At 32.1% G+C, this 26,357-nt stretch overlaps 1 protein-coding gene across 6 annotated transcripts in view; it reads left to right on the top strand.

The window, feature by feature from the left end:
- The window catches only part of LOC131428380 (low-density lipoprotein receptor), a 916,545-nt gene that overhangs the window by 19,366 nt on the left and 870,822 nt on the right, over positions 1–26,357 (top strand). The window lies entirely within an intron of this gene.

Below are 26,357 nucleotides of genomic sequence, written 5' to 3'. Positions count from 1 at the left end.
TTTCAGTATTTGATTTTCAACTTCGGAGTTTGTGAATGTTCGATAAAGACTGAATCGATAAAAAATCTGACATTTCTGCACGAAGTTAACTGATGGCGCCATCTCATGTAGAACACTGAAAAATCACTTCTAGATCAAATAGATGTGCTAGAATTATTTTCAATGCATCCTTTTTTCTAACCTATTCGACTAAATTTATATTGTTATGAAAACTTTTTCAAAATCCGTTTCGAGTTCTGAAGTCAAAGGCGTTTTGTCAGTCAGTTGCAGTCCTCTTCTCCCATTGGAAGACAACCAATTAATGATGTCAACAAGAGTGAAGCGCACGTGGCACACTGCGTAGTAGGCCGCCATTGAAGTGTTGAAGTGAAACAAAAAAAAATGCATTTGACGTAAACAAACAATTTACCATTGGCAGTGCAGTGCAGTTCGAGCGTTTTCATCTTTTGCCATTGTCACCGTCGCGCGCGTGTCACTCGTTCAGTAGGAGGTGAAGGATCTGTTTTTTTTGTTTGTGCAACGGGATAAAATGATATATCGGAGCTAGGAACAAACATCCAGTTACTCTGCACTGTCGACTGCACAGTTGCTGGCCAACGCGTCCTCGCACATGTGTGTGTTTGTTCCTGGTGCCTGGTGACGTTCGATTTGATTCTCGTGTCCTGTTCGGATATCGTTGTGCTGCATCGTACGTCAGCAATATTAACGCTTGTCACCTCAGACCTAACATTCATATCAATGCAGCTTCGAAAGGCAGCTCACGTAAGGTTTCATTCGGAAACAAAACAGAAAAAAAAATGAAGGCTAGAACAAACATCTCCACTTTCCAGTTTAGTCGTCTGGTCAGAAGTGCTTTGCTGGATTCTGCAGTTTCCGCTGGCGCAAATGTTGCCGACGAAATTAGCTTCTCTAATACTAATGAGCAGACAATGCTGAAGTTTAATGAAAAGTAAACAGTCCCGGTCGTCACGTGATGTTCTGACACTGGCAGTTGGCTTTGCAGAAAACCGTCGCCGCCTGCTGATTGCCTGCATGTGATTCAGTTGATCCCCCCTCTCGGGGCATGACATCCTTTCGGTAGGCTCTTGTTTTTGATAACAAGCAAAGAGAGTTGTTGTTTTGAACTAAATATAGCCACGTGGAAAGCCTCGAACTAGAATGTCAACGATAATCCAGCATAAGTCAATGTTTTTTCATTAGTAAATGAAATCCCTGAATTTTAGTTCCACAAAATCGCTTGTCGCCCGTCATAAATGGCTAACCGTCACCGCGTCGGCTGGTTATCTAGTTCCTTAATCTTTAATCCTTAATCCGTTAGAGAAATAAAAGCTCCTTTCAGACACCCGCAACGCAACAACACAGACAAAGGGGTTTCATTGAAAATAAATTAATCAAGCGAGGGATTTGTGCTGGCAGACATAGTTAAATTCCCTCACTCGGATACATCGTTAATCCCGACAGTGACTAGCGCCCTACTCACCACCGGTCTTGGAACTGGTTTGGCTTAATCGTGCTCACCTGTGTTTTTTTTTATTTTATCCAGTGTAATGACAGGTGGCTTCAGTCCAAACGGTTGGTATTGCACATTCCGTGGAATAATTTCGCTAACGTCGCTTACTCTTCGTCGTGTCGTCCATTGTCGGTTATCCCTAGCACACCTGTGTAATTTGACATTGTATCGATGATGGAGGCAACATCGCAAAAATTAGCAGGCCATGCATGAATGATTGTACTAAAAATAGCATCGGTAACGTTTCTCAGTCCCGCGCACCTTAGCGCACCACCTGACACAAGTTCAACGAATCCACTCAGCCCGATTCGATCGATCGATCGATCCAACAGAGGTAGATAGAAAGTAAGCCAAAAGTAATTGAGCGGCACTGCAATTGATAGTTATTTTTGGCATATATGTATTACACTACACCCACGAGGACAAGCGGTGTCACGCGACAGTCGGACAGTTCGAGCTGTCAAATTGCAACTTTAATCTACAACCGTGAAAATGATCGGTGGTTGTGAAAGACGTTGGGATTCGCTGCTATTCGATTTTTTTCCCTGATATTTCAAAGTCTAACGCTATTTTCTATTTGATTTGAAAACAGATAATAGTCCCAGGGGACCAAATTGGGCGAGTACGGTGAATGGGAAAGCAATAGAATTTACAATTTCCATGTTAAGACGATTTGAAGTAAGCTATTGAGAAAAAAAAACTATTTTTAATCCAACCAGGAGTGTGATAAAGCCTTTCTCTTTCATCGAAACAGTCTCATTAAAATATTTTTCGTCTTTTTAATAAGATGATTTCTGACACAAATTTGGGTTCGTTTTTGACACCAATTCATTCAGATTGATCCGGGTACTTCGCTAAAGCCAGCTTCTTTGTTTATGTAATATATTTAGCAACATTTCTTAAACCAAACCTTTTTTACCTTTTTACCCTTTTACATTTTTACCTTTTTAACTTTTTACCTTTTTACTTTTTTACCTTTTTAACTTTTAACTTTTAACTTTTAACTTTTAACTTTTAACTTTTAACTTTTAACTTTTAACTTTTAACTTTTAACTTTTAACTTTTAACTTTTAACTTTTAACTTTTAACTTTTAACTTTTAACTTTTAACTTTTAACTTTTAACTTTTAACTTTTAACTTTTAACTTTTAACTTTTAACTTTTAACTTTTAACTTTTAACTTTTAACTTTTAACTTTTAACTTTTAACTTTTAACTTTTAACTTTTAACTTTTAACTTTTAACTTTTAACTTTTAACTTTTAACTTTTAACTTTTAACTTTTAACTTTTAACTTTTAACTTTTAACTTTTAACTTTTAACTTTTAACTTTTAACTTTTAACTTTTAACTTTTAACTTTTAACTTTTAACTTTTAACTTTTAACTTTTAACTTTTAACTTTTAACTTTTAACTTTTAACTTTTAACTTTTAACTTTTAACTTTTAACTTTTAACTTTTAACTTTTAACTTTTAACTTTTAACTTTTAACTCTTAACTTTTAACTTTTAACTTTTAACTTTTAACTTTTAACTTTTAACTTTTAACTTTTAACTTTTAACTTTTAACTTTTAACTTTTAACTTTTAACTTTTAACTTTTAACTTTTAACTTTTAACTTTTAACTTTTAACTTTTAACTTTTAACTTTTAACTTTTAACTTTTAACTTTTAACTTTTAACTTTTAACTTTTAACTTTTAACTTTTAACTTTTAACTTTTAACTTTTAACTTTTAACTTTTAACTTTTAACTTTTAACTTTTAACTTTTAACTTTTAACTTTTAACTTTTAACTTTTAACTTTTAACTTTTAACTTTTAACTTTTAACTTTTAACTTTTAACTTTTAACTTTTAACTTTTAACTTTTAACTTTTAACTTTTAACTTTTAACTTTTAACTTTTAACTTTTAACTTTTAACTTTTAACTTTTAACTTTTAACTTTTAACTTTTAACTTTTAACTTTTAACTTTTAACTTTTAACTTTTAACTTTTAACTTTTAACTTTTAACTTTTAACTTTTAACTTTTAACTTTTAACTTTTAACTTTTAACTTTTAACTTTTAACTTTTAACTTTTAACTTTTAACTTTTAACTTTTAACTTTTAACTTTTAACTTTTAACTTTTAACTTTTAACTTTTAACTTTTAACTTTTAACTTTTAACTTTTAACTTTTAACTTTTAACTTTTAACTTTTAACTTTTAACTTTTAACTTTTAACTTTTAACTTTTAACTTTTAACTTTTAACTTTTAACTTTTAACTTTTAACTTTTAACTTTTAACTTTTAACTTTTAACTTTTAACTTTTAACTTTTAACTTTTAACTTTTAACTTTTAACTTTTAACTTTTAACTTTTAACTTTTAACTTTTAACTTTTAACTTTTAACTTTTAACTTTTAACTTTTAACTTTTAACTTTTAACTTTTAACTTTTAACTTTTAACTTTTAACTTTTAACTTTTAACTTTTAACTTTTAACTTTTAACTTTTAACTTTTAACTTTTAACTTTTAACTTTTAACTTTTAACTTTTAACTTTTAACTTTTAACTTTTAACTTTTAACTTTTAACTTTTAACTTTTAACTTTTAACTTTTAACTTTTAACTTTTAACTTTTAACTTTTAACTTTTAACTTTTAACTTTTAACTTTTAACTTTTAACTTTTAACTTTTAACTTTTAACTTTTAACTTTTAACTTTTAACTTTTAACTTTTAACTTTTAACTTTTAACTTTTAACTTTTAACTTTTAACTTTTAACTTTTAACTTTTAACTTTTAACTTTTAACTTTTAACTTTTAACTTTTAACTTTTAACTTTTAACTTTTAACTTTTAACTTTTAACTTTTAACTTTTAACTTTTAACTTTTAACTTTTAACTTTTAACTTTTAACTTTTAACTTTTAACTTTTAACTTTTAACTTTTAACTTTTAACTTTTAACTTTTAACTTTTAACTTTTAACTTTTAACTTTTAACTTTTAACTTTTAACTTTTAACTTTTAACTTTTAACTTTTAACTTTTAACTTTTAACTTTTAACTTTTAACTTTTAACTTTTAACTTTTAACTTTTAACTTTTAACTTTTAACTTTTAACTTTTAACTTTTAACTTTTAACTTTTAACTTTTAACTTTTAACTTTTAACTTTTAACTTTTAACTTTTAACTTTTAACTTTTAACTTTTAACTTTTAACTTTTAACTTTTAACTTTTAACTTTTAACTTTTAACTTTTAACTTTTAACTTTTAACTTTTAACTTTTAACTTTTAACTTTTAACTTTTAACTTTTAACTTTTAACTTTTAACTTTTAACTTTTAACTTTTAACTTTTAACTTTTAACTTTTAACTTTTAACTTTTAACTTTTAACTTTTAACTTTTAACTTTTAACTTTTAACTTTTAACTTTTAACTTTTAACTTTTAACTTTTAACTTTTAACTTTTAACTTTTAACTTTTAACTTTTAACTTTTAACTTTTAACTTTTAACTTTTAACTTTTAACTTTTAACTTTTAACTTTTAACTTTTAACTTTTAACTTTTAACTTTTAACTTTTAACTTTTAACTTTTAACTTTTAACTTTTAACTTTTAACTTTTAACTTTTAACTTTTAACTTTTAACTTTTAACTTTTAACTTTTAACTTTTAACTTTTAACTTTTAACTTTTAACTTTTAACTTTTAACTTTTAACTTTTAACTTTTAACTTTTAACTTTTAACTTTTAACTTTTAACTTTTAACTTTTAACTTTTAACTTTTAACTTTTAACTTTTAACTTTTAACTTTTAACTTTTAACTTTTAACTTTTAACTTTTAACTTTTAACTTTTAACTTTTAACTTTTAACTTTTAACTTTTAACTTTTAACTTTTAACTTTTAACTTTTAACTTTTAACTTTTAACTTTTAACTTTTAACTTTTAACTTTTAACTTTTAACTTTTAACTTTTAACTTTTAACTTTTAACTTTTAACTTTTAACTTTTAACTTTTAACTTTTAACTTTTAACTTTTAACTTTTAACTTTTAACTTTTAACTTTTAACTTTTAACTTTTAACTTTTAACTTTTAACTTTTAACTTTTAACTTTTAACTTTTAACTTTTAACTTTTAACTTTTAACTTTTAACTTTTAACTTTTAACTTTTAACTTTTAACTTTTAACTTTTAACTTTTAACTTTTAACTTTTAACTTTTAACTTTTAACTTTTAACTTTTAACTTTTAACTTTTAACTTTTAACTTTTAACTTTTAACTTTTAACTTTTAACTTTTAACTTTTAACTTTTAACTTTTAACTTTTAACTTTTAACTTTTAACTTTTAACTTTTAACTTTTAACTTTTAACTTTTAACTTTTAACTTTTAACTTTTAACTTTTAACTTTTAACTTTTAACTTTTAACTTTTAACTTTTAACTTTTAACTTTTAACTTTTAACTTTTAACTTTTAACTTTTAACTTTTAACTTTTAACTTTTAACTTTTAACTTTTAACTTTTAACTTTTAACTTTTAACTTTTAACTTTTAACTTTTAACTTTTAACTTTTAACTTTTAACTTTTAACTTTTAACTTTTAACTTTTAACTTTTAACTTTTAACTTTTAACTTTTAACTTTTAACTTTTAACTTTTAACTTTTAACTTTTAACTTTTAACTTTTAACTTTTAACTTTTAACTTTTAACTTTTAACTTTTAACTTTTAACTTTTAACTTTTAACTTTTAACTTTTAACTTTTAACTTTTAACTTTTAACTTTTAACTTTTAACTTTTAACTTTTAACTTTTAACTTTTAACTTTTAACTTTTAACTTTTAACTTTTAACTTTTAACTTTTAACTTTTAACTTTTAACTTTTAACTTTTAACTTTTAACTTTTAACTTTTAACTTTTAACTTTTAACTTTTAACTTTTAACTTTTAACTTTTAACTTTTAACTTTTAACTTTTAACTTTTAACTTTTAACTTTTAACTTTTAACTTTTAACTTTTAACTTTTAACTTTTAACTTTTAACTTTTAACTTTTAACTTTTAACTTTTAACTTTTAACTTTTAACTTTTAACTTTTAACTTTTAACTTTTAACTTTTAACTTTTAACTTTTAACTTTTAACTTTTAACTTTTAACTTTTAACTTTTAACTTTTAACTTTTAACTTTTAACTTTTAACTTTTAACTTTTAACTTTTAACTTTTAACTTTTAACTTTTAACTTTTAACTTTTAACTTTTAACTTTTAACTTTTAACTTTTAACTTTTAACTTTTAACTTTTAACTTTTAACCTTTAACTTTTAACTTTTAACTTTTAACTTTTAACTTTAAAAATATTTGTACAACCAATATGCTGCATATGATGTCTCAGAAGAAAGTAAAAAAAAAGAGAGTTTGCTATCCGACAACAAATTTTAAGCATTAAATATTCATATTTGTGCTCTTGTTAATGCACTAACAGTTTACGTTGAACTGTTATGCCACTTCGCAGTTTTATGGCAAACCACTAAGCAGGTTTAAAGTTTCTGTTATTTACCAATTCAAAATCAGAATCGAAGTGATTGAATGATCAACCGATGCAATTTTGCTCGTAGACCAGAAAGTTGTTACGAATATAATTCACACCACTAAGTAGAATTCCAGCGAATTCCCGCGAACTTACCAATCACATCATAAACTGAAAACTTATTTTCCAGCTTTCCCCTAGCAACCTTGCCGATTGAGTCAATTTGTTTTCGGTGAATGAAAACTTCTTCTTTCCCTGCCTGATTCGATTACGAACCGAGCAGAATAGCATCGAATCGCTAAGCTTCTTATCGCGCACTACAACTCCGAACCGAACGCCACTTTCGTCGTTGCAAATAAATGATGCCTTAGCAATGCGTACGAATCATACCGAATTGGAACTAAAACAGTGTATTTTTTCCCTCTTCGCTTTTCCCTTTTCCTTTAAATCGTATCGATTTAAAGTTCCACGAACAGCAAAATTAATCTGGCTCAGACTCGGTGGTTCTCGGAATCTCGGGTGGACTTTTCGTTGTTTCGTCCCCCGTTGAGCTCGCAGCAGAGCTGAACTGAACTGTTTGAGATATGAATTTAAGGTAAGCGAAATCGGTAGCAAATTTTATGTTCATAATAATGATGATGAATTATGTATCTGGCAAAGGCGAATTGGGGCGGAAAGTGGCAGTAACTTATTAGGGAATAAATTTTACAGTTCGTTATTGACTCGATCGTTGATTTTGCATTCACTCTTTTTTTCGGATAAATATTTCTGAGTAAACGGCAGATGAGATACAGTGAAAAGACGTTGAAAATGGCAGTTAGTTAAGTGTAATTTATTATTCAGATTTATTCGAAGACGGGGTCATCGGTTTAGAAGATATTTTATTTTCCTAACATCTGTCGAACTTTTCTGAAAAAATGACATTATCATTAGTTAAGTATTTAGGGTTCTTACAAGCATGTTAAAGAGAGCTAAAAAGGATACGGCCAAACGTATCCATTTTGTCTATAGCAGACGCTGTTTCCGGAAATAGTGGTCACAAACTCTAAAATGAAACGAACTCACTTTTCTCAGCGATGGCTTGGCCGATTTTTACAAACATAGGTTCAAATGAAAGGTACTATGATGCCATACATTACTCCTGAGTTTCATCCGAATCTGACCAAAAATTCAAACCATCTTATAAAGCGCAACGGTACGTGCATGCGGTGGGGTGAAAACACACCACCGCCTCTACGAACGATGCACACTGTGTGACATTCGATTTCATACTCGCGGCGAAGAAAACGAAAACCAACACCGAAGCGCGATTTTGAAAACACAGACGAGTTCATCGTTTTGTGGAAATGGTTCCAATCTTGTCAAAACACGCGTTTTTCTATTTGTGCCTCAGGGATTGATTTTGGAGCTTTCACGTCTTCAGAAGAATTTCTGTTTGGAATAGTCGCTTCTTTTAATATAATCAAAGTTGTGATTACCTACAAGACCTACATGTAACTTTGTGGGCTTTGCCTTTGCGGAGCTTAAAATTCCGTTCCACAGTTGGACTGATTAATGGAAGGTATAGACAGAAAATATGTCTATTTTTCGGCATATTTGTTGTATAACCGGTCTTCACCGAGCGATGACTTCATGTTCTTTATATTATATGAACTCCAGTGGAGCTTAAATAGTAAATTCATTTCTGTTTATTTGTCCTCATACAATACTTAGTTGTTTATAGTGTTAGTCCATCACGCTGCCCAGCGAAGTGTGGGATATCCTACGTAATCTTTCTTATCTCTCTTGAACACTGATGATTATGGACCGTTTTTTGGTTTTGCAAAGCAAAAAGCTTTTGATAAGGCTTGTTGACGTTATTCACTCAAGTATCTGAGTATCAAATGCGGGATGATGTAAATATTGCATCTTTATCCTACGAGGCAGGACCTCATAAGATGGATGATTCAGCTGGGATTTCTCCCGGCGTTGAAAATTCGGATGCTGGAAATTGTCAGACATCAAATATTTCGGACGAGTTGGCTAGAGCTGGTACGACGAATGAAAGATCCAGCTTTATCGCTGTCAATTAGTTGGATGCATCCAAACCAGCTTGCAAACTTGTGCTCAGACAAAAGCATTTTCATCAGATTTGAAACTGAAAATGTTAAAATGTCTGTTGTATTTTCACAAGCATCATTGCGGATTCTGGTCAGAACTCTGACTGGATATAGCAAACTCAACCATCACATGGCTACTATTCAGCGTGTTATTTTTGTGATTTGTGTAAGTGCGATTACGGTCTGACATGTAACTGTCCCGCATTGACGCAACTATGTATTTGGGTTTTTGGGCCTCCATACATGGTTGAATCTGTGTATGGTAAGCTAAAATTGGAGGATATTCTTTTTTTTTATTCATCCAATGTGGTAAGGAGATATAGTCAGAGGGGTTCATCGTTTCTTCTGGAGTAAATGAATTCTTTCTGTATTGACCTTAAAAAGTTTTGGCAAACTGTTGGGTGTCCCTTATGAGATTCACTTCTACTCATACATATTGCGGGAATGCAGAATGGAGTCGCTTTTTGTAAAATCTCTAAATCGTCTCGGGGGTTGGAGGCTTTACTTCCGATCTATTTCTTTTTGTATTGTGCTGTTTTCCCACCTCACCCACTTCACGTTTTGCTTTCATGTTCCTTTCATTGTTCCTTTCCCATCATGAAAATGATGAGAAGTCACTGCAAGGCACAAATCTCCAAATAACTAGGGGAACGTGCAACTTTAGCCAATTGGCTCTGATTCCTTTTAATTTGTTTTTTAAATTCGTTTTGGCCTTCTTTGAGAAAACGATTGAGCTTCTCTATTCCCGATACTTTCGGAACCGGAAATCGGTGTACCCGAAGTCAGTTAAATTCACATAACGAAGTGTAAACCATTTCATTCGGTTCGAAGTTTTCCGAAAATCTGTGTGGCCATCTTTGAGAAATCGTAGTGCGTTCCAAACAAAATTGTTGGGTACCTTCCAGGATCGAAAACTGAATACCGGTGAAACTGAAATAAGTTTATTTGGTCATAGACTATCAGAATCTGCGAACCCGATAAACTCGGTTGATTTATGTGAAATTTTTACACTAATCTTCCTGTATCTCCTAAACCGGAAGTTGGATCTGATTAAAAATTTCGAATTTTTTTGGGATATCAAGACCTTTCATTTGAATCTTACATGGACGAAATCGGTTCAGCCATCTACGAGAAAAATGAGTAATATTATTTTAGTTTCGTCTCACATATCATCCTGTTGTTCCGGAACCTGAAGTCAGATCCAAAAGAAATTCAGGAGCGAGCCTACCCGAGCGTTGTTGGCTTCCCCATGGCTCGAACCAGCGTCTGTTCTCCATGTTAGGAGCGGCTGATTGCCGTCCTTGTGTCAGTGTGGGACTCTAAACAGTGCTGACACGATGGCCCTCCGGCGAGACAGGAGATTGGTGCAGGCCTAACAAGCCGCCCGGAAAAAAAGTTACGAATAATCAAGGAAGAAATACGACTCGGAATAACGTTCTAGGAACGAGATTTGTAGTGTTGGCAATTGGGTGATAGGATGTGCGTATTGATGATCAAGGTCCGTTTCTTCAATTACAGCATCATCAACGTGCATTGCCCACATGAGACGAGACCCGATTACGAGTAGGAAGCATTTCACCCGCAGCTGGAACGAATCTACGACAGCTGTCCACGCGGGGTGTAAAAGCCACCAAGAAGACCAAGATCACAGTCGGTGTTGAACAGTCGTTCGCACCGCACGTGTATAGCTCTTGGCTCCAGGAAATTTTTTCTGTCAACCTAGAGTTTCATTGATTCAAGGCTTCAGTCTTTTTCAAGGCTATCTGAATCACTAACAGTCTTTTTAAAGACTAACAATTAGTCAGCCTGAATCAGTCTTTTTCAAGACTAAGAAATTAATCAGCCTTTTTTAAGGCTAGCTATTCAAAGAACTATTCTTCGAACTAACCTTTAAGAAGACTACCACAAAATCACTCTTTAACAAGACTTTTCCAAACTAGGAGTCTAATCGAAGACTAATTTAGCCTAGTTAATTTAATTTCAAATTTCATTCATTTCAAAAATGCCTGCGTCCAACCGGAAAGGCAACAAGCCTAAGGCTAAAAATAATTCAATACGGAATAAATCACAATCCGTTGATGTAAACAATTTGAAAACTTTAGAAAAAGTACGTTTCATTTCCCACATTAAAATTCATTGGGAACATTATAAACGGCATAATCGTATTGCAAACTTAACGCAATGTCGTCGTTGCCAAGGCTTCGGCCATGGAACCAAAAATTGTCATATGGATATACGGTGTTTGAATTGTGGTAAATCGCATTCGAAAGGCGTTTGTCCAATGAATTAAACCACTGATAAATTTTCATGTTCAAATTGCGATGGAAATCATAAATCCAATTATTTGAAATGTGCTGTCAGGGAAAATTTTTAAACGCTCGTTCGCTTAGACAACAAGTCAAATCAACGACTTTAAATTTACAGAACATACCTGAAAATCAAAAAACCGTTACAAATGCCACGCCTAATTCTTCTATGGCACTTATTTCTTCGAATTTAAAACAAAAAACAGGTACGCCTGCCAATCTCTTCTAACGAAAACAATTTATTGACAGGTAGATCGACTTCGTCATCATCTTCTTCTAATTTCAGTTATGCTAGTATAACAGATGGAAATCTACCTCTTAATTCTTCTAATGTAAATACCCAAGTAGCAATCCGCAACTAGTTCTGATACGACAAAGTCCAAACTATGTTGCAACAAGAGCACGAATATGTTTTTTATGTTATACTGGTTAAAACATGGTGACAGCAATGTTTCATCATAACATAACTAGTTACGAAATAGTTATTTAGGTTTCCAATAATAACATCTTTGTGTCATATTGAATTAAATATAATTTACAAGCTATCGTTACTTAATCCAAACATATCTTTAATCACAACAATGCTTCTAGCTACTAGTTGAAAATAAGTTTATTTGACTTCAATAGTAGCAACCCGTAACTAGTTTTGATACCACTTAACCCAACTGTGTTGCAATAAGAGCACGAACATGTTTTTTATGTTATACTGGTTAAAACAAGGTGACAGCAGTGTTTCTTTATAACGTAAACATTGATCTAACTATCATTTGTAAGTTATCGTTACTTGATTCTAACATATCTTTAATCACAGCTATGCTTTTAGCTACTAGTTGAAAAAAGGTTCATTTTCCGTTGCGAAATCATTATAAATACGTAAGCGTATATGTAAATCGTTACTGTGAATTGATGTAGTAATAACTTAGATATTATAAGATTATAACATATAATTTATTCATTGATTCAGATAGTTATCGGTAGGTTTTCCCAACGTTATGATAACGAAAATGCAAACAAAACAACTTTTGTTGGCTCGAATATGGCGAACACAATATGGAGTCTCAAGAAGTGTATGAAACGTAAATAAAACCAGGATATTACTTTTTTCTAAACTACTTTTTGCCGAAAATAGTGAAAGGCAGAATAGTCAATTTTAATCTATGCACTGTCATAAACACGAAGAAAATAATATAGGGATTGAACATCGATTGTGATAATATTATAATTCTCATGATATATAAATTTAAAATGATGAGAAATCACTCTACTTGGAATAATTTTGAGCATTCTGAACATAGTGTTATTTTCCTGTTTTTTTGTTATATCTTTATAAACAGATTGATTGAAGGCGCATAAAAAACAATTAAGTAAAATTTAATTCCGCTCGACAGTTTGAAAATCGTTGTGAAATTTGTACCTTGTATCAAGTTTGTGATTTAAAGTACTCTTCTGTTTTTTATTGATGATAGAAAAGTGTTCTGTATTCATTCAATGTTTATAATGTCGATGGTGACTAAGTTTCAACTAGTTTAATTGAAAACAAGTTATTTTCAAGTTATGAAAAAATAAGTTCTTTCAGTATGACATTACAACGTAACGACAACTTATTTTTAGCCGACCTAACAACTAGTAGAAACTGCGCTTTTTGAGTCATGCAAGTGGTTAGATATTAGTAACAATCACTCAAATATCTGGTTGCAAACTGGTCACAAACAAGCTAGCGTAACAAAAATTGTTACTTGGGTAATCAAAACACAGGACCGCCTTGCAGTTCATCTTCTAACGAAAACAATTTATTAATAGGTAGATTGGCCATATCATCTTCTTCTAATGGCAGTTCTAATGGCAGTCTACCTACAAATATTCCTTCAATGCCATTCGCTTCCTTAAATGAAGTCGATTTAGGCGATATAACTGAAAATAAAATGATCTACCTACAAGATCAACTTTTTCAAATGATCATCCGAATGAATTCGACTTCATCACTTTTTGAAGCATTTCAAATCGGATGACAATGTGCAAATAATATTATAATGAATTTAAAATTTAACAGTGATGTTAAATAATTATTTGAATATTTTAAATTGGAATGCTCGATCTTTGAAATCGAGTGAAGATGAATTTTATAATTTTCTCAAAATTCACAAAATTCATATTGCCATTGTGACAGAAACTTTTCTTAAACCAAATGTAAAATTGAAAAGTAATCCACATTATGTGGTTCATCGATTTGAGTTCATCGATTTGACAGGTTTACTGGAATGGGTGGTGGAGTTGCCATTTTTGTCCAACGGCAAATTAAACATCGAATTTTACCTTCTTTCATTACTAAAGTTATTGAAAGCTTGGGAATCGAAGTTGAAACCATTCATGGAATTTATTTCATCGCTGGAGCATATTTGCTATTCCAATGCACCGGCGAACAATTAAATTTCTTTGAAGGCGATTGCAAAAACTTACAAGATATCGATCGAAATTTTTCATAATAGGGGACTTAAATTCTAAGCATGTTCAGTGGAATTGTAGGCAAAATAACAGTAATGGTAAAATACTTCATAATCAACTCTCAGCTGGTTACTTCACAGTTCTTCATCCCAGTAATCCTACTTGTTTCTCTTCCATGAAAAACCCGTCTACAATTGATCTGGTTCTAACGGATCAAAGTCACATTGGAAGTGAATTGATTACACATGCTGACTTTGACTCAGATCATCTTCCAGTAACATTCAGACTTTCTAACGAAGCTTTAATTAATCCAATTAGTTCTATATTCAACTATCATAGAGCTAATTGGTTGGATTACAGATCTCACATTGAATATCATGTGGATCATGAAACTATTTTAGAAAATTCTGCGGACATCGACACAGCAATTGATAATTTGAATCATTATATTATCGAAGCTAGAAATCTTTCAGTTCCCAAAGCTCAAACTAAATTAAATTCTCCTATCATCGATGACAATCTTCAACTGCTCATTCGGTTGAAGAATGTTCGTCGACGACAATATCAAAGTTCTCGTGATCCTGTTATGAAAAACATAGTTAAGGATTTACAAAAAGAAATTAAACATAGAATTACTCTTTTGCGTAATGAAAATTTCGCTAAAGAAGTTGAACAAATTAAACCATATTCTAAACCTTTCTGGAAACTTTCTAAGGTTCTTAAGAACCCTCAGAAACCAATTCCTGCCCTCAAGGAAGGAAATCAAATACTACTTACAAATGGCGAATAAGCACAAAAACTTGCTCAGCAGTTCGAGAGTGTCCACAATATTAATTTGAACGTTGTGAGTCCTATTGAAAATGAAGTCTCACTGAAATATGATCATATTTCAACTCAAGTGTTATCACAAGTTGACATTATTGAGACGAATTTTGATGAAATTAAATCAATTATTAGGAAACTCAAAAACATGAAAGCTCCTGGAGAAGATGGAATTTTTTATATTCTTATTAAAAATTCTCCCGATGTTGCCTTGAGACTCCTGGTTAAAATTTTCAACAAGTGTTTTTCATTAGCTTACTTCCCAAAAAGATGGAAAAACGCTGAAGTAATTCCTATCCTCAAACCTGACAAAAACCCAGCAGAAACATCAAGTTATCGACCAATTAGCTTACTTTCTTCTATCAGTAAACTTTTTGAAAAAAATATCTTGTTGAGAATGATGTTTCATACAAATGAGAATTCAATTTTTTTAGCAGAGCAGTTTGGATTTTGTCATGAACATTCAACTACTCATCAACTTGTCAGAGTAACGAACATGATAAAAGCAAATAAATCTTCTGGGTTATCCACTGGAGTTGCTCGTCTAGACATAGAAAAAGCATTCAACAGTGTTTGGCTGAAAAGTCACCACTTGTGGCTGAACACCCAATTTAAATCTTAATAATTTAATTTTAACTCATATTCCAATAAAAAGTTATTTAATAAAAAAGTTTCGGAACATATTTTGTTTGCTACACTGAAAGAAAACGCCAGCCGCATTTTGAATGAAACCTCATTCAATGCGGTAAATAACTGAGAATTCCGACTATTGAATGATAGAACAATCTGCATGATCATATGATCAATATTCAGTGAGTTTTACTTCTTATATGTGTGATCACCATTCGTAGATTATATGACTGTCAGTTACGTTTGAAACGTTAGTGAACTGTGTGTTAATCATCATGAATCAGACTGAATGTATGTTACCCATTGTCATTTAATACCTGAGAAGAGTTTATTCCTAATAATGAATTATAGAACAGTTCGAATAATTTTATGATGAGCGAAAAATGAGTTTCATACTCATTTCTTCTGATTTTCTTCCATCATTTATAAGGTTGGCATACATATATGGAATTGTATTACAATTGTATGTAAAATTGATAAAATCGAAATGAATTTGTTATATGATATTCCCGTAACAAAAATCTTTCCATTCATGTATTATTTTCATTTTGCAGTGTTTTACAATCGAACACAGAAGAATTTATTCTTTCGAAATTTGAATGAAACTTTGATGAATGTTGAAGGAAAAATAACATAGCATGATTTTATTACTAATTATCAGTGCGTTTCCTCCAATTGTTAAAATTTTTTTGGATAACTTGTCAGAAAAGTCAATGACAGAATGTAAACAAAACGCGTTTTTTAACCGAAGTTATACGTTCAAGGTTTCTATTTAATACGTATTGTGGTGGTGATACGAAATCAGTGATTAAGAATGGTGCTCGATGGAAATATTGGAAAACCTGGTGTCAGAGTACTTTGGTGAGTATTCAGTGAAATAAGAGTCTGTAGTAGACTTAGAATTCACGTAATGTAAGGGCAATTTCTGCTTTAGACAAACAATTATTGTGGCCAATTCTATTTTTCTAGAATTGTATATTGCCCCCTGATTTAATAAATTCAAAACCATTTTTGAATCCGTATAGCGGATCAATTATATTTTATTTGTATCTACTATCTTAAACAATCAGTTTGATAAGAGGAGACTTGCTCCGACTTCCGACCATCATGTTTAATAAAAAATCGAGCCAAAGAACTGAATTGAAATGAATGACGACGCTTTTTAAAGAAAAAAAAAAAACTCAGATTTAATCAGTAGAATGAAACATGATCAAAATTTGACAAGAAAGTTTTCTTTCTACCATGGATCTACTGCATTCTCTTGGAATGGACCAAATCTGAGTTTTTTCTTTTTACAAGCGTTTTTTTTCAGGATTGCTATGGAGATGGAAACCAACAAATCTCTGTAACTATACTGCAATGCAGAACTTGATCATATGCATACTTTGCTGCAGATTTTTAGTGTACAAGTCAATCATGTTCTTACTATCAATCAATTCTATTGTAAATAAAAATATTATTTTAAATAATCGTGGAAATTTATTTTAAAATCATTACTTTTACAGACAATAAATAACAAAAATAAATCGAAGCGCTCGACGTTCTTACTTTATCCTAATTTAACTTTTCTGGCTGCTTAAATGAATTTATTGCGAAATCGTTTGGAAAGGTTATAACGATTTTCAACAGTATTATAATTTGCATTTGAATGGAAACGGAAAAGTCGTGTATCTCACAGCAAACGATATTTTATATGAAATTGATACTTTCAATTTTAAAGTTTTCTTACATTTTCTTAATATAAACCATTGTATTTTTCATTTGACCAACCAATTCCACAGCGGAAATAAGTGATTCTCAATCGGAACTATTCAGTTAAATACAATTTATTGTATTTTGATGACAAAATATATTTTTCACTGTGCAATATATTTTTCTTATGTTAGTTTCTACTGCAAAATGGTGAATATATTCAAACTGTACACTTCATTCTTTTCAGAAAAATTGTTGAGCGGAAAAATTAAGCTTTTAATTGTTAACTTAACTTTTACTTAACAACCTACACACTTCATTGTAAAAAGTTTGTGTACAATCCATTGAATACCCTGACGAAAATTAGTACGATAACTCAACCGACTCCAGCATAGTTTATACAGAATATTGAAATGTCTACTTATGTTCAATGAATATGTAAAAATAAATCTTATGGTTTCTCTGCAACATTGTCCCAGGTGTCTAAGTGGTATATGTGAAAACCTTGCTCTCGGCATTATAAAACTAAAGTAGAGTGCCTTATTAAATATATTATTATAACTACCATGAAGTGGGAAGGTAAGTTTCTTGAGACATTATCGACTATTCAACCAATTGTCTTTCAGTTATTTTAGTCAAGGACAAGAAGCCAAAAGAAACTATCTTTGATCCGCATACATACGACCAATATTGCGATATGTTTTACAGTTCGGAATTTATTTCAAAGAAAAATAGCACGCTTGGTAATTTCTGGTGTAATCAGTGTAAGTGGATTTACAAAAATTCGGCAATAAATCATTCGATTATTATGAACCGTTTTATCAACAACAAAAATACGACCAACTTCAAAAAGCAGATCAAAACTTGAAAAAACTGTCGTCGTAATGGTTAGAAGCAAAGCCTTCCAGATGAATCGGGTGATAGAGCTGTAGGGTGATCGGTTTAAAATATATTGATTATAATTATAATAACACGTATGCGAAAATAAACCAAATTTAAAATTTGAACAAATATATTTTTATTTTTGATTTTTTCTTCAGTTTTATTTGTATCTTCTTCTTTCAATGTTATTGTTTTTATTAATTCAGTGAAAATGTTTAAAAAAAATCTAAATCCATTAAAGGAAAACAAATTGCAGCTTGAACCAATTCTATTCATTAAATTAACTTTTTTATGACTTTGTTACTATTTCAATAAAATAAATTGAAATTGCCCAAACTTAATTATTCGTACAATATTTCATAGTTTTATTAGGCATCCTGCGGATCCAGCCCAAAACACTCTTGCGAAAAATCTTATCAATTTTTGTAAACTATAGTATACGCCAAAATCCGTTCCAACATCTTGGTTGACGAAAGTGTGTGGGACATTCGTCGTCATATTTTTCTTATCAAATCTGATCATTTCCACCTCTGTTAGGAGCTCTTACATATCAGTTAATCGATTTTGAACAATATCAATATACTGTGATACCTTTTTGACACTTTGACCAGTTCTTATTCATACTCATTGAGCTCCAACGCAATTGTAAAAAAATTCAACTGTCATAGAAATGTTTAAAAATAGAAGTGGAGCATAATTAAAACTTTTTTTTAATTATAGGTCATTTGCTTTTTAATTTATTTTCATTTCCAGCTGTATAATTTCAATAATAATTCATTTTAATATCATCCGCATTATAAGGACTCCGTAATACATAAAACTACATGAAAATCTCCTTAATATCATCCGACGATTGGTGTAGATTAAATTCGTTCGGTTTATGGTATGCGATTATATGTACGATTTCATACGCACTACAAAATGAATAGTATTTACTATATGGCTGCTGTGATGATCAATTTTGAAACAAAAATCATCTACATTTTGGATTCATTCAATATATAATGTGCTTCAAACAAATTTTCAATGATATTCATACAAATCGATTTGTTTTTGACAGAGGGGAAATTGAATGGCCGACTTATAAAAACCATCTGAAAATCGTTATGGGGATCGGATGAAGCAAAAACCATTCAGCTTGTGGACGGTAAATTCTTTCAGTGTAGGGCAGTTGTGTCAGATATTATCAATAAACTTAAAATTTTGACATGATTGCATGGTACCATAATTTGTTCCCGTGAATTTATTCATGAAAACGAGTTTACGTGAGTTTCCATCGTTCAAAATATCGATTTGATACAATGCTTACTTATTGTAGTTGCCTGTTAGCATTACACTGGTAAAAAAAAGAAAACGTACCATTATCGCTAATGCTTTCCTACACACTTCCAGCCGTGATCGGTGATAACCGTAAGTGTCTGTCTGTGACTGTGTTTGGTAGCACCGTTTACCGCCAACCGTCACCGCCAGGCTGAATGCCTACTCAGCTACGCAGGGAAAAGTACCACTTTGAGGCCGTATCATCTCCGTCGCACTCGGTTTCTCCACCACCGCTGGTGGCACTCAAAGGACTCGGGACGTTTTCGTAAAATATTACTTCCACGCTCCCGGCTTTGTTCCCGCGGCTCGACTTCTCGTCCTGCAGTGCAGAAGCAGCAGCAGCCGCAGTTCCCGTTTCGACTTGAGTCGCTCTCCGCTGTGGCCATCATCAGCAGTTGAATGGGAACGGTTTTCACGTTTTCCGCAGCGAACCGTATGAATGTGTGTGTATGTGAGCACTGTAGCATCTAGCGGTGGTGACGAAGATAAAATACGGGATAAGAATCCAGATACAGAAAACCCGGAGCCTCTCAAATACTCAACTCGTTCCACATTTCGTACCGTCGACTTCCGCTTACAGAAGCATGTAGATTTATGCGATCACATCGCCATTATTTGTACGGCGTCTGTTCAGGGGGGTTAGTGGCACATTTTAACATTCCGCTGATTTTCTCTCTCTCTCTATCTCCCTTTCCTGTGCTGAATTGATATCCCCCCTTCTACCCTTCCGGTTTTTTTTCGTTTTCCGGCCCCCCCAGCTGAATCACAGTTGGTCAAAATCGAAATGAACCATTTTTCAAAAAGATTCGGAACACTGCAAAAATTACTGAAACACAGATAAGTGAATGGAAGCGGCTGGCTGGCGCAGGAGAGCAATTGAGAAAATGGCACTTTCTGTGCTGCTGCAGCAACAGCAGCAGCAGCTTGTGGAGAGCACTTCTGTCGGTGTGGTTGAGTAAATAATGCAACGTTTCCGGTTTTACCAACTGGCAACAGTGTTCCAAATCATCGGTTCCCACACGGAAAACCCTCCGATCATAAAATTGCGATATCTCAGTTTTTGAATTTTGCGATAGTTGATACAAATTATTTCATTTTGATTCAACCAATATGGTTTTTGATTTTCATATATTCAGGTAGTTGAAAATGTGTTGTTTTGAATGCTGTCAAATGCCGGAAACAGCTGAAAGCAAAACAATAATCGCAATGGAAAATCAACACATTTTTTGTTGAAATCTGTTCGCATCGCTTCAAAATGCAAATGAAAACAACATCGATAGTTAAAACGTTTGTGAAAATTGTGTTCGTTCGATTTGAATAAATTTATGATTTCAATAACAAGTACCGAACAGCGGTACCGGGATAAAGTTAACCTTGCACGAAACGACCGAAATTAGCTCTGCGCGTAATTCGTATTACTGTTTTTGAGTTAGTTGATTTTAACATCAAAACTGCCAAAATAACTAATAAATTGGTTGATATTCAGAATTTAATTTGCTGAAGAAAATTCTTGTTTTTAGAGAATATTTTAGTTGGCGAAAATCCTGGACACAAACCAGCAAAATTTCAATCCACACAAAATTCTCGTCGGCAACTAATTGTGTGGTTAAAATTAGTTAATTTGACGCTGTCTAGCTGTCATCGTCACTGTTGAAAGACAGCACAAAGAAAACAAAAATGCAATTGGTTTTATTAACAAGTTTATTAGTCAAAAACTCATGAGAAGTGTCAAAGCAACACAATTAAAAAAAAAAACAAAACCAACAGTCTTATTGAAATTGCTTGTGAATTGTTTTGATATTTTGTGTTACATATGAATATTTGATTTTCTAACTGACCGTTATGTAAAAATGCCGCAAACTTGTTTGTTTAAAGTTATTTGTGGAGTGCTTCCAGTTCTCAGTGAATATTGGTGAAAACATAAAATTAAGTTGCTGGGATATTGTTGGTACTTGATTCTAGTGCATCGTGCTTTCGAACATTTCAAATCGTGCCAGTAAACGACAGTATTATTTATAGATTAACTAACAATCATTTTTGAACAAGGGCAGAATGTACTCATATGTGTTCAAAGACATATTAAAACAAATAGGAGTTTTGCAAATTGCCATACTCATCGAAACAGAATAAACGATATTGTTCATTTCATCGCACCCGATATACGAAATGTCAATCAATAAAAATAGGTTAAGCTCTGCTCCGTGTCGGTATTTTCCCGTACGTTGTATTCCGATATTTTGAAAATAACGTTAATCTATTTCAACACAAGAAACAATCTTTTCTCGGTTAATATTTTTTAATGACCGTATAGTAAGTGACAGATTTTCTCTGGTTACTTTCTCTTTTCTATTGAGTTTTATGTCGTTCAGGAATTAACTCTGAACTCTTTGTATGAGACGACACCTGAATGATTTGTCTACCGTTTAATAACGTTTAAACGGAAATATTCATAGCCGCTTCACAATAATCAGAAGAGCAAGCAAATAGAGGATAATTTACAAATCGAAGAGCTACTATCCAAAATGATAAGATTTTGATTAGCTGTTAAATTCTGTGGTTAAGTAAAGCAAATCGTTTGGAATTACACTTTGTGATAGTTTACAAAGAACAAACAAAAATTTGCTTGGGAGAAGCATATCATTTGCACTGTATATAACCACGAATAGAATAATTTTCATGGAAGGAATAATAATACGCAGAACACAAGGAAGAGAAGGTTAGTCAGACGATCGTCATTCATTTTGTGTTCTGTCAATTCGGGGAAAAAATCAAAAAGACTTTCTTTCTATGTAAACATTGTAACATTCGTTTGGAATGCAAATTAACAGTTTTTGAGAATGTTTTTTGTCCATGCTTCGTATTTTTGTTTATATTTTCATCCTCGTTATATTCATCAACCATTATTATTTTACCTTTATCGAGTAATTTGCATCGTACTGACGAGTTCAATGAATGTATGAAGAAATTCTATCGATGTATTTTGTATTTTGACGCCAGGGTGCAAATCCTGAGCATCTCATAATAGCTGATCCCTTATGATTTTTCGAGCGTTTGTTTAGTTTTTATTTTACTGTCTACGAATTAAGCAATCAACCCTCAGAGGTGCCAGGTCAGGGTTTTTTAAAGTCGGTTCGGTAGCACGTCAAAGACTCCAATAAAAGTGCTTCACTTTGTAGATTTAGAAATAAAAAAAGCAATCTGAATTAGTTTGAAGTGCGTAAATTTTTTAATTGTCTTAGAACAAATTGGAAATCCTTAAAATATCTTCAAAACCACTAGAAAGTCTACAAAAATTTCTCGAATATCTGCAGCTTTTATAAAACCTCTGCAGAATTTGAGACAAATGTGCAAACGTGCCATCACTGTCCATGAAAACAGTTTTTATCGTTCGAGATTTGTTTTTATTGTTTTCGTTTTCTTTAGTTGGCAATGCAAGATGAGTGAAACAGGAATGCCAGGTTCACAGATGAAGCTACATTTCACCGAATTTCAATGAGTTAGTAAGTATGTAAGTGTACACCGATATATCAAATACTTCTATATTAGAATTATATTAGGATAAGAATTCTATGTAAAAGTGATGCTACGGCGAAGGAAAACTTGTGTAAATTGCCTTAGAAAATAAACGTATTCATGAAAAAAAAATCTCAAATACTGCATATTTTGTTTATGGAATTGCGGCCTAGCGCACTCGAGCGAGTTCTTCTCATTGCTGTCGCATAACCCACCCCTTCATCAATATTATTAACAAAGATATTCAACCGACTTATTTTAGAAGCGACACACACACGACCTGGCATCACTGGTAGTGTATGAGAGAGGATAGTATGGAATCCACGTTGTAGAACTAACACTGGCGGCGAGATAGGCGGTTTTGGCTAAGTTTGCCATTTGAGCCAATTTGTTCTGATTAACATTCTATTTCAGAGCTAATATCTGTTTTTTTCGGGTATGTAGTTTAATTGTCCAAGTTATCAATTTTTTCCGTCTTGGTAAATATGAAAAAAAAACTTTGGTAACGGTTATAACAACTGGACGTGATACGACAGATGATCCTGAAACGCTTAACGAATAAACTATTCTTGTCCATACCTTATGAATTTTTCCAAAAATAAGGACAACCGCAGTCAAGATGGAAAAATATCACCACCTGTCCATTCACCATCGTGAGTCTGAGCACTCTCCCGTTATCGGATCCGAATGAATTTGAAATCAGAGATGCCAGGTCTGCAGATTTGCAGACAAATATTTCTTAAATCTCGGTTGATTTTTCATTAGGGCGTATAAGCAAGTGACAGTTTCTCTTTAATCACTCTCGCTTTCGATTATTGTGATGTGATTAAAAAGATTTTCTTTGATACCACTGTTCTGTTTGAAAGTCGAAAGTTTCGGGTATCATTTCATGCAAAGAGTTGAGTGATAAACGTGGAAACCGCTTGGTAATTAATAGAAGAGAAAGTAAACAAAGAAAAATTGTCACTTGCTTATACGCCCTTTTGAAAAATTAACCGAGAAATAGGACGTTATTTTCTGCAGATTTTTTTCGAATTTACAGACTTTTGCAACCTTGTCAGAATTTTTTACCTGGAATCTCTGGTAATTAGTAATGGCAGAAGTTTAGATTGGTATTTTTGTAGTGGTGGATGTTTTTACGCTGATCCTAATCGAAAATTGATCGAAATTTCCAAAATATTCATGATAAGTACTCTTCTATTATGTATCGATTTTTTTGTTAGGCCCATTGGAGCTCTTATTTTTAGTAAGACGAAGTAATTTGCTACTGTTATCAGTCCTATATATTTTTTCATATTCTTTTCTAGTGAACTTGTTATTGTAAGTCGTATGTATAATTTAAATCAACTAATCACCAAAAATTTGCCTGTTTCTTTTTCTTGTCGATGTACTATGTGCGGAAAATAAGTGCTAGTCTAGAGGAAGAAAGGAATGAGTATAATAAAACAATTGCTAAATTACAACATTAAGAACGTAATTAACATTCAAACGGAAAGAAAATAACTGATTCGATAGATTCATAAAATATGTAGAAAAGTGTGTAAGCCCCTGTTGGCGGTTCTCGTCGATGCACAATCCCGCGATCGATTAGCTGCCCATGAAGAAACAGGAAGGGTCCTTAAACGGCGCCGCACACTTCGACCAAACATATCATGTCAACGAAATGAAGTTTCGGATTATAATTTTTGAGCTTTCTCTGTAAGGTAAGTTGAATTTGAATCTCTGTTTCTGATGTGAGTTATTATTCCACTTCAGTGAATTACAGGTGTTAAAGAATGTTGTTCTTAATCATTAGAATATGAACACAATAAAATTCTCACCCGTGTGCATATATATATGTATATATTTATACATATAAATGATTGATTTTAATTCACCAGTATATATTTTCATATGTATACAAAATTTTGCACACCACATACAAACGTATATGTATACATATATAAGGTTCGCGAATGGAAGTTTAAGTTATCAAATTTTTGTTTTGGAAAAACTGGACCATTTCATTTGTTTCCTTTGCTACAGTTTACTGTTATAAACAGTAGAAATATTACTGAACTCAAGGTCTATTGATCAAATCAACTGACAATTCCAATAAATAAACTGATATAAATTAAACTCGTTATCGGCTGTAGCTAAAATTAACAGTTCGTATTAGTTGGAATCAGTCAATATTATTTCTAATTCAAGAAGGTTTATTGTTATTATTAACAGTCAATTTTAATTGAAATGAACAACAATGTCACTTAATTCAACAAGAATTTTTACTGAAATCAACAATAATTATTGGTTAAAAGCAATCACATTTTTTTTGATTCTACTAAAAAACAACTAAAACCGATTTGTTTTTCAACTAACAGAATTTTGTTTCAATAACAACGTCTGTTATTTCAACTAGATTATTTGTTGAAATTGAAAGGTATGTGTCCTCACTAATTGACAGCATTTTTTTTTTCAACCAATTAAATTAGTTGTTTCAACCATCGTTTCTGCTAATCGAAAAACAAAAATGACAGTTTAGTTAAAACAACAATCGATTAGTTGTACCAAATTTTAACCAATCGAATTCAGAAAATCAACTAATATTCTAGTTGAAATGGGATCGCGGGCGGTTCCGTGCAGTTAAGAGTGTGCCATTTTAACTCATACGTCTTGACAGAACAGAAATTCCAAGGCAAACTAGATCCTAAACCGTGCGAAGCAAGTCGCGTCGGGTCATTTTCATCCGAGAAAATCGTCCGGTGCCGAGAGATCGATTCGGAACTTGCATTTACGTGTTGCCATTAGTTAGGTGTAATATGTTTGCCAACGTATCTGCGGCACTGGATGTGAATATCAAATCCGCCAACATGCTTCTTATTGAGTCTGGTTAGTTGGCAGCGGGTGGTGCATTACGGAAACGCTCGCACGGTTAAATACCACCCACTGGCTTCCGTGGAAACGTTGGAAAATACCATATTTGTCTTGGTTTGCGTACCGTCGTTGACTAGACCGGTTCGGTTATTGTGGTACTTGGTGACGGCGCAAACTTCCACCAAACGGTAAGATGGATGTCGGTCGAGTTTTCGGTGCCAATGGAACCGTCCCAGAAGTGGAAAACCGGTGGAAAATATTCTGTTCTGTGTGAGTATTGAAAAGGTAAGTGTCATTCACGCGGAACCTTTCTGCAACTGTTGGTTTCACAATTGACTGCTTCTGATGGCGTTCCGGAGGAAATCGCATCGGAATACTTTCCGGTAACGATGATGTTATCGCTAACTCCTCGCAATAGAGGTTACGTTAGAGCGCACATTCGGCAGTGCTTTGATGCCGGGGAAAATATTGCATTGCTGCTGTTTTCTGGGGCAGAAAAGATCAGCATATCGAGAACCAGAGTTTGGTACCGATGGCAGCTGAGTATCGGATGCATTTCACCAGTGCTTTCTTTGAACGTGCAGCATATGGAATCCGGGATTGCATATTTATTGAGATTTTCCCGGGGGAAATCATTGCTCAAGTGTTGACTTATCTGTGGATGCTTACTGTCGTTGTTTTGATGGAGATGACGTTTTACATTTGCATGAGTTAGTCCAAGCCGTATCTGAGTCCCGTATTCGCTAGGATAAACTCTATGATAATGTTCATCGAAAGTAATAGAAACATCAGAATCAGTTGGGAA

This window comes from Malaya genurostris, chromosome 2 (genome assembly GCF_030247185.1).
Source record: "Malaya genurostris strain Urasoe2022 chromosome 2, Malgen_1.1, whole genome shotgun sequence".
NCBI classification, from domain to species: domain Eukaryota; kingdom Metazoa; phylum Arthropoda; class Insecta; order Diptera; family Culicidae; genus Malaya; species Malaya genurostris.
The sequence above is the reverse complement of the archived record's forward strand: the minus strand, read 5'-3'. Positions and strand labels throughout refer to the sequence as shown.